Here is a 10387-nt window from a genome sequence, read left to right on the forward strand (position 1 = left end):
AGGCGCTCAGTCCGGAACCGCGCGACTGCTACGGTCGCAGGTTCGAATCCTGCCTCGGGCATGGATGTGTGTGATGTCCTTAGGTTAGTTAGGTTTAAGTAGTTCTAAGTTCTAGGGGACTGATGACCACAGATGTTAAGTCCCATAGTGCTCAGAGCCAAGCCATCGTCTTGATACCACATTCTGTTCCTAGTTCCTAAAGGTATTTCTTCCAATAATGTTTCTTGTAGGAATGTGGTGTGCTTCCTACCATTAAGATCTCCTTCGATGAAATAGGGGCCTATAAGTCTGTCCTCTTGTATCCCACACCATACATTCACCGTCCACGGTTTTTGGTGTGCAACTTGCTGCAGTCAACATTGATTTTCAGTTGCTCAGTAATGCATGTTATGCAGATTATCATTTCCATGGTTCGTGAATGTGGCCTCGTCAGTAAATGAACTCAAACTAATAAATGTGTCATACCTCTGAATCGGAAATTGAGCTCATCGGCAGAATTCAATGCGACGCATTCAATCCGTACCAGTTAATTCTTGGTGGAGACTGATATGGTATGGATGATATTTTATGGCGATGCAGAACACGAACAACAATACTCTGGTTCATGCCAGATTCCCTTATGATCTGACGCGAACTAACACAAGTATCTCGAACCACAGTGGGAAGAATACCAATTTCCGTTTCCTCGTTAGTAACTTTCCTTTGCCGGATATGTTTTCGATGCGCTAAAGACCCAAATTCAATTGGCTCTAAGCACTATGGGACTTAACATCAGAGGTCATCAGTCCCCTAGACTTAGAACTACTTAAACCTAACTAACCTAAGGACATTACACACATCCATGCCCGAAGCAGTATTCGAACCTGCGACCGTAGCAGCAGCGCGGTTCCGGACTGAAGCGCCTAGAACCGCTTGGCCACAGTGGCCGGCGTTAAAGACCCAGTTGTTCTCAATTTATCATACATATGTTTAAGTGTATGACTTGTAGGGTGAGTACTTTGAGGATATCTTTCAGCGTATAAGTCTCTAGCTCTCACTGAATTTCGTCGCCATTCTCCGTAAATGAGAAGCATATCGACTTGCTCTTTGAAGGAATACATCATTCAAATTCGCTTGATTGGACGATACTAGTCTTACCGTTCCTATTAGTGTTCTATTACGAAACCGTCGAAAGCCGGCCGGTGTGGCCGTGCGGTTCTAGGCGCTTCAGTCTGGAACCGCGTGACCGCTACGGTCGCAGGTTCGAATCCTGCCTCGGGCATGGATGTGTGTGATGTCCTTAGGTTAGTTAGGTTTAAGTAGTTCTAAGTTCTAGGGGACTGATGACCACAGATGTTAAGTCCCATAGTGTTCAGAGCCATTTGAACCATTTTTGAAACGGTCGAATGATGTTTGCATATCAATGGCACGTTATATGGATAAGCCGTATTGGGCGAATATTTACTGTTTGCACGATGTACGAGAGAGAGTTGTCAGAGCATGTGCTTCGATAAGTGCCGAAGTGATAAGGAATAGCCGGCCGCGGTGGTCTAGCGATTCTAGGCGCTCAGTCTGGAACCGCGCGACTGCTACGGTCGCAGGTTCGAATCCTGCCTCGGGCATGGATGTGTGTGATGTCCTTAGGTTAGTTAGGTTTAAGTCGTTCTAAGTTCTAGGGGACTGATGACCATAGATGTTAAGTCCCATAGTGCTCAGAGCCATTTGAACCACTTTGATAAGGAATACCACTCAATCCATGATAAGAAGATTGCAGCACTGTATTGATACCAATGGTCATCACTTCGTACACCTTCTGTAAATGGAAGTTCAGCGACCTTTTGACCTTCGTTGACCTTCAAAGACCTTACTGTTACACATCACTGGATTCGTCTCTATAGCCGCTATCAGAAAATAAGTACGAAACTATAGCATCCCATTTAAAAAAACAAAGTTGATCTTCATATCTCTGACGCGACCCCACCAAGCAACAAAAAACCAACGTCATCTTATGGCCCCTGTTGTCCCATGCAACATTTGTTCCACAAATTATCATACTTTCGGAGCTATTCCAGGTGGCAATAGTTAGTGACTCACTCTGCAGGACGGCCGGCGACAGCCGCTCAGCCCACTTGCACTTGGAGCCTCATCGCTACGTCATCTTTCGTGCTTGGTACAGTGTTTGTTGTGTATCATGTGTGGTCCTGTTCAGCTTCCTTATGACGACAGTTGCCGCACCATTCTTTAGTGTGCGAAGTCGTTCGCAACAAGTGACATACCTGGAGAAACTTGTGAACTCTCCTCCTCGTTGAATTGAGACCACTATCGAGGCTAGTGGTGATGTTGCACGGTATGAGAGTATATCTCTTGCGGGTGATATATACAGGGTGATCAAAAAGTCAGTATAAATTTGAAAACTGAATAACTCACGGAATAATGTAGATAGAGAGGTACAAATTGACACATATGCTTGGAATGACATGGGGTTTTATTAGAACCGAAAAAAATACAAAAGTTCAAAAAATGTCTGACAGATGGCGCTTCATCTGATCAGAATAGGAATAATTAGCATAACAAAGTAAGACAAAGTAAAGATGATGTTCTTTACAGGAAATGCTCAATATGTCCACCATTATTCCTTAACAGTAGCTGTAGTCGAAGAATAATGTTGTGAACAGCACTGTAAAGCATGTCCGGAGTTATGGCGAGGCATTGGCGTCAGATGTTGTCTTTCAGCATCCCTAGAGATGTCGGTCGATCACGATACACTTGCGACTTCAGGTAACCCCAAAGCCAATAATCGCACGGACTGAGGTCTGGAGACCAGGGAGGCCAAGCATGACGAAAGTGGCTGCTGAGCACACGATCATTACCAAAGACGCGCGCAAGAGATATTTCACGTGTCTAGCAATATGGGGTGTGTTCTAATAAAACTCCATGTCATTCCAAGCATATGTGTCAATTTTTATCTCTCTATCTACATTATTCAGTGGTTTATTAAGTTTTCAAATTTATACTGACTTTTTGATCACCCTGTATACATATGCAGGGTGAAAAGTATTTAAACCGACAAACTCGGGGAGGTTGTAGGGGACATCAAGACAAATATTTTCCCCTAATGTCATTTTTTCTTATGAGGGCTATTTAAACCGGCGGAGGCCGTATTACGCTCTTCAGTTGTTGCAGGCCGTATTACGATCTTCAGTTGTTAGAGGGCATATTACGATCTTCAGTTGTTAGAGGGCGTATTACGGTCTTCAGTTGTAGGCAACTGCTGTCCACCATTGTAGTAGTGCATTGTCTCTGTTTACTAATGGAGCGATACACCTGGAGTGATTACACTGATATGGTTGGTGCGTACTACTTAGCGCACCACAACGGACGAGCTGCACAGCGGGTTTATCAACAGACCCGGTCATTCAGCAGAAGAACACTGCAATTTGAGACACCTGTCTTGTAGCATGTGGAACGGGATCCTTCAATCAGCACTCGTCCAATTGCACGTAACATGGGGACGCATCAAATGAATGTAAGATCAGTCCTTCGAGAGCAATTGTTACGTCCATTTCACTTACAGCGTGTCCACAACCTAGAACCAGTAGATTATCCACCCAGAGCACAGTTTTAGCAGAGGTACCTGGAACAGTGTGAAATGCATCCTACATTTCCATCCTCTGTGTTGTTTACCGATGAAGCAACGTTCGGGCGTGATGCAGTCCTCAATATGTACAATTCGCATGTTTGGAGTGAGGATAACCCACATGCCACAGTTACTAGCGCTCATCAAGTGCGGTTCTTCGTTAATGTGTGGGTCGGTGTTGTTGGGGACTGTTTAATTGGGCCGTATCTGCTACTTAGGTCATTAAATGGCAGGTAATATTACAATTTTCTCGCCAGAGCATTGCCAGAATTGCTGGAAGACGTCCCGTTGCCTACAAGACAACGCACGTTGTTCCAACATGATGGGGCGCCGGCACATTTCAGTCGTCGTGTGCGTCGATTCCTGGACCGAAGGTTCCCAGAAACGTAGATTGGCAGAGGTGGTCCTGTACCATGACCTGCTCCATCCCGAGATATGTCCCCTCTGGACTTTTTTGTGTGGGGAGAGATGCACAACCTTATTTACGCAACCCCTGTTGCACCAGAAGAGAATCTGGTTGCCCAGATAGTAGCAGCAGCTGGAACAATTCAGGATACTCCTGGGGTTTTTGCCCGTGTCGCTAAGGTCGCAGGTTCGAATCCTGCCTCGGGCATGGATGTGTGTGATGTCCTTAGGTTAGCTAGGTTTAAGTAGTTCTAAGTTCTAGGGGACTGATGACCTTAGCAGTTAAGTTCCATAGTGCTCAGAGCCATTTGAACAATTTTTTTGCACGTGTCAGACAGAACATGATCCGACAGTATAACCTTTGTTTACGTGTCAATGGATGCATTTTTGAAAATCTACTGTAATTGAAATTGGGTTGTATTAATGTGTTGTCTCTTGGTCATAAAAAATATGGAAAAGAGTTGGTTGGTTTAATTAATTTGCCGCCAGAGAAATCTTCCTCTACCGGTTTAAATACTCATCATAGGAAAAAATGACATTAGGGAAAAATATTCGTTTTGACGTCCCCTACAACCTCCCAGAGTTTGTCGATTTAAATACTTTTTTTTGTCGGATGCGCCTAGTCCCATGGAGTTATCGGTGACTTATTGAAATGCTCTCGTATGAGGCGCGTCAGCAGCTGAATTCCTCATGTAACGGAAACTGGAGTAGCCCAGTACTGATATGTAGCAAGTGTGGTAAAAATAAAAGCGCGGCCTCGGAACGGGATCGGGTGGCACCGGCCGTACGTATCGTCTCACACGGCGCGAAGCGAGCGGTAAAGAAAGAGAAGCCGAGCAAACACGGGGGGCGAGCATGCGTGCCTTGCGCTCCCTTCCAGATAAATACGTCGTCACTCGACACTCCTCAATAAATGTAATCAACACCTGTTTAAACAAGAACCATTACACGACAATTGTGTTAGCGGCGAGGGTCGGGGATCCCCCGCGGGCCGGAAGGCCAGGCCCTCCTCGCGCGCTGCCGCCGGCCAAGTGGCGGCAAATTGCAGGGGCGGGCGGCGCATGAATAACAACGCGTCCGCCACTTGCCAGCCCCCGCAGGGCGAGGGGAGGGGGAAGTGGCACTCAGCTGCGTGCGACGTCCGGCCGCCGAGGAAAAGTCATCAAGTAAGACGGGCAGCATACTCTGTACAGTGCCGCTGGCAAGTCACTGTTTAGAGCTTACTCCGCGCGTTTACAATACTCCTGTGATGCTGAATGGCAACGTCATTGGGACGCCGGAAGCACAGCGAGTAATGGCATGGGTTTTTTCCAAGTATCTGTGAAACACTTCAATTAAATTACACTACTGGCCATTAAAATTGCTACACCAAGAATAAATGCAGATGATAAACGGGTATTTGTTGGACAAATATATTATACTAGAACTGACATGTGATCACATTTTCACGCAATTTGGGTGCATGGATCCTGAGAAATCAGTACCCAGAACAAACACCTCTAGCCGTAATAACGGCCTTGATACGCCTGGGCATTGAGTCAAACAGAGCTTGGATGGCGTGTACAGGTACAGCTGCCCATGCAGCTTCAACACGATACCATAGTTCATCAAGAGTAGTGACTGGCATATTGTGACGAGCCAGTTGCTCGGCCACCATTGACCAGACGTTTTCAGTTGGTGAGAGATCTGGAGAATGTGCTGGTCAGGGCAGCAGTCGAATATTTTCTGTATCCAGAAAGGCCCGTACAGGACCTGCAGCATGCGGTCGTGCATTATCCTGCTGAAATGTAGGGTTTCGCAGGGATCGAATGAAGGGCAGAGCCAGTGGTCATAACGCATCTGAAATGTAACGTCCACTGGTCAAAGTGCCGTCAATGCGAACAAGAGGTGACCGAGACGTGTAACCAATGGCACCCCATACCATCACGCCGGGTGATACGCCAGTATGGCGATGACGAATACACGCTTCCAATTTGCGTTCACCGCGATGTCACCAAACACGGATGCGACCATCATAATGCTGTAAACAGAACCTGGATTCATCCTAAAAAATGACGTTTTGCCATTCGTGCACCCAGGTTCGTCGTTGAGTACACCATCGCAAGCGCTCCTGTCTGTGATGCACTGTCAAGGGTAACCGCAGCCATGGTCTCCAGCTGATAGTCCACGCTGCTGCAAACGTCGTCGAACTGTTCGTGCAGATGGTTGTTGTCTTGCAAACTTCCCCATCAGTTGACTCAGGGATCGAGACGTGGCTGCACGATCCGTTACAGCCATGCGGATAAGATGCCTGTCATCTCGACTGCTAGTGATACGAGGCAGTTGGGATCCAGCACGGCGTTCCGTATTACCCTCCTGAACCCACCGATTCCATATTCTGCTGACAGTCATAGGATCTCGACCAACGCGAGCGGTAATGTCGCGATACGATAAACGGCAATCGCGATAGGGTACAATCCGACGTTTATCAAAGTCGGAAACGTGATGGTACGCATTTCTCCTCCTTACACGAGACATCACAACCACGTTTCACCAGGCAACGCCGGTCAACTGCTGTTTGTGTATGAGAAATCGGTTGGAAACTTTCCTCATGTCGGCACGTTGTAGGTGTCGCCACCGGCGCCAACCTTGTGTGAATGCTCTGAAAAGCTGATCATTTGCATATCACAGCATCTTCTTTCTGTCGGTTAAATTTCGCGTGTGTAGCACATCTTCGCGGTGCAGCAATTTTAATGGTCAGTAGTGTATATAAACATCTTCACTGCAGACTGTGAACGACGGTACGAGGATACGGGATAGGTTTCCTAATACACTGAGGTGACAAGTCGTGTGATACCTCATAATATCGTGTCGGACCTACCTTTGTTCGGCGTAGTCCAGCAACTCAACGTGGCGTGGACTGAACTAGTCGTTGGAAGTCCCGTCCAGAAATATTAAGCTATGCTGCCTCTATAGCCGTCCATAATTGCGAAAGTGTTGCCGGTGCAGGATTTTGTGCACGAGTTGACCTCTCGATTACGTCCTATAAACGTTCGATGGGAATCATATCGGGCGGTCTGGGTGGCAAAATCATTAGCTCGAATGATCTAGAATGTTCTTCAAACCAATTGCGGACTATTGTGGCCCAGCGACATGACGCATTGTCATCCATAAAAATTCGATCGTTGTTTGGGAACACGAAGTCCATGAATGGCTGCAAATGGTATCCAATTGTTCAGTTGGACCAAAGGACCTAGTTCATTTGAGAGGCACCCACATGCCTTGCTCATACTGTGGCATCAAGCAGTCAGGCCTGCAAGATGAGTGGTCTGCCATGCGAGTGGATTCATTCTTATTTATCAACTAACATGAGCTCTAGTACTCACAATTAAGTTACAAATTATCCTCCTGTTTGAATATTAACCAACGGAAACTGATAACGCACATCTGACTATTAAAAATTTACACAACTCTGATTGTTCACTACGCACTGGCAATACCACATTTTCTTTCTTACTCAACGGCTTTGATCAACACGTGGCCGTCGCACTGAATATGAATGGCGCACACATTATAAATTGTGGGTATCATGACAACATACTATTCGAAGGAAAAGGCCACCAATCTTTTTCTTTTCACTATCTTATTTATTCCGATAAATTCTGTAACCTAAACACACAAATTCTATAACCTACAACAATAACACACGAGAAATTCCGCCCAGTGGGCATGGCTTTACATTGGTGATTCTCTATCTTATGGTCTCGTAATTATTTAACGCTACAGTGCACTTTCTGGATAGGATGGTGGATCTTTTGCTATATCTCACACTTCGACTCTCACACCCATCATCACGAAACTTTCCTCCAGACCGAGTGGTACAAAAAGGAACATGGATAACCCACTGTCTCGGAAACTATCTTGTTACTCGCCCATGCCAACCACACATACTTAAATTTCATGAAATATATCACACTGGCAACATACAATACAAAACAAGGAATAGTCACAACGCTATAATCACACCACTTTCAGCTTTCCCACTTCAATTAAAATTCATCCCAGTTTCACACGACACTGCCCCACTTCGTAACTTTTCTTTCCTACTACGAACTCTGGAGGATATATGCACGTCTTCCTGTGCAGTGCAAGCCAAGTGGCGTTGCTGGATAGACGGCTGACTCACCTTGCTTCACTCTCAGAGTATTATAGTTTGAATCAAGCGTCACACGGAAACACAACACGCAAAGTAATATTAAGAACATATTCATCACGCACGCGAGTCTTCAACTGATACCATGGACGAGTACGTCTCTTTATCTTTTGTCTCATACACAGATTGAGACTCACACAGTACTCACCACGTGGAAGTACTCGTCTCTAATTTCAAGTCCTGCACACGCCACTTCTTAAATATTTCCAACTTATAGTACACACGCTAGTAATTCAGCTTAACTTAAGTACTCGGAAGTATTTAAACTTATTGTTACACGTGGTTTCATTGTGAACGTTGGTCACTTCCGAAGATTACTACGATCCCCTTACTATTACCTGCCTGACATTTAATTCTCCCCACAAAAGTTCCTGAAATAGAGAAATTATTATTCCAAACTACTCTTAAGTATTTCACATGCATACCATGTCTCCACTCTTTTGTCTTTACGGAGCACACCTAAGACAGGTCTTACCAACACTAGATCCAGCGGCAGAATGCTGAAACATGGCCGATCTCGCACCTCCGCCAAGGTGGGGGAGCACCATGCTACCGTACTGGCCAGCCACATTTCAAGCAGCTCAAAGCTCAGGTAAATTTCGTCTCTTTGGTTCCATCAAAGGTGACCAAAAGACCGTCTCAAAGATGATTATATATTGCACATTCACTATCTGCAGTTAGCAGACGACCATACATTCATTCATTTCACAGATATCACCAAACTGGATATAGGGATTTATTTTGTGGGAGTGCACATGTAATCAATTAAATAAATAAATTGTCATTCTTTCCTACACTGGTATCCGGCTTCGCTGTATTAATTGAAATTGAGTTATTATTAGAAAAAAAATGTTGTTCTGACAAGAATAACGAAGAATGTCGTACCTATTTTCAATGTCGGGCGGTACTGTACCCTTTCACATTTCATGTAAACACAACACTCACTATTATGGAGCCACCACCAGCTTCCACAGTGCCTTGTTGACAACTTGGGTGCTTGGCTTCTTGAGGTCTGCGCCACACTCGAACTCTACTACCAGCTCTTGCCAACTGAAATCGGGTCTCATCTGACCAGGCCACGGTTTTCCACTTGTCTAGGGTCCAATCGATATTGTCACGAGCCCAGGAGAGACGCTGCAGGCAATTTCGTGCTGTTAACAAAGGCACTTACGTCGGTCGTTTGCTGCCATAACCCATTAATGTCAAATTTCGGCGCACTGTCTGGACAGACACGTGAGACGTATGTCCCACATTGGTTTCTGCGGTTATTTCGCGCAGTGTTGTTTATATAACTCTACGCAAACGCCTCTGCCCTCAGTCATTAAGTGGAGGCCGTCGACCACTGCATTGTCGGTGGTGAGAGGTAATGCCTGTTATGTCGTATGCTCGGTACAGTCTTGACACTGTGGATTTCGGAATATTGAATTCCCTGACGATTTGTGAAACAGAGTGTCCCATATGTCTAGTTCCAAATACCATTCCGCGTTCAAAGTCTGTTGATTTCCAACGTGCGGCCACAAACACGTCGGAAACCCTTTGAGATGAATCACCTGAGTACAAGTGACAGCTTCGCCAATGCACTGCCCTTTTATATCTACCATACGCTACTATCGCCATCTGTATATCAGCATATATCACATGGCTTTCGTCACCTCAGTTTATGTGAGGGCTTGAAGACTTCCTAAGTAACAGAACCCAGCACGTTGTCCTCGCTGACTAGTGTTCATTAGGGACAACGGTATCTTCAAGAGTGTGATACTATCGCTGTTACTTCCTATAAACGAAGATAAAAAAAAATGTTCAAATGTGTGTGAAATCTTATGGGACTTAACTGCTAAGGTCATCAGTCCCTAAGCTTACACACTACTTAACCTTAATTATCCTAAGGACAAACACACACACCCATGCCCGAGGGAGGACTCCAACCTCCGCCGGGACCAGCCGCACAGTCCATGACTGCAGCGCCTGAGACCGCTCGGTTAATCCCGCGCGGCTAAACGTAGACGGGAATGAGATTTTCACTCTGCAGCGGAGTGTGCGCTGATATGAAACTTCCTGGCAGATTAAAACTGTGTGCCGGACCGAGACTCGAACTCGGGACCTTTGCCTTTCGCGGGCAAGTGCTCTAGAGCAAAGCCCGCGAAAGGCAAAGGTCCCGAGTTCGAGTCTCGGTC

This window comes from Schistocerca americana, chromosome 4 (assembly GCF_021461395.2).
Source record: "Schistocerca americana isolate TAMUIC-IGC-003095 chromosome 4, iqSchAmer2.1, whole genome shotgun sequence".
Classification (NCBI taxonomy): domain Eukaryota; kingdom Metazoa; phylum Arthropoda; class Insecta; order Orthoptera; family Acrididae; genus Schistocerca; species Schistocerca americana.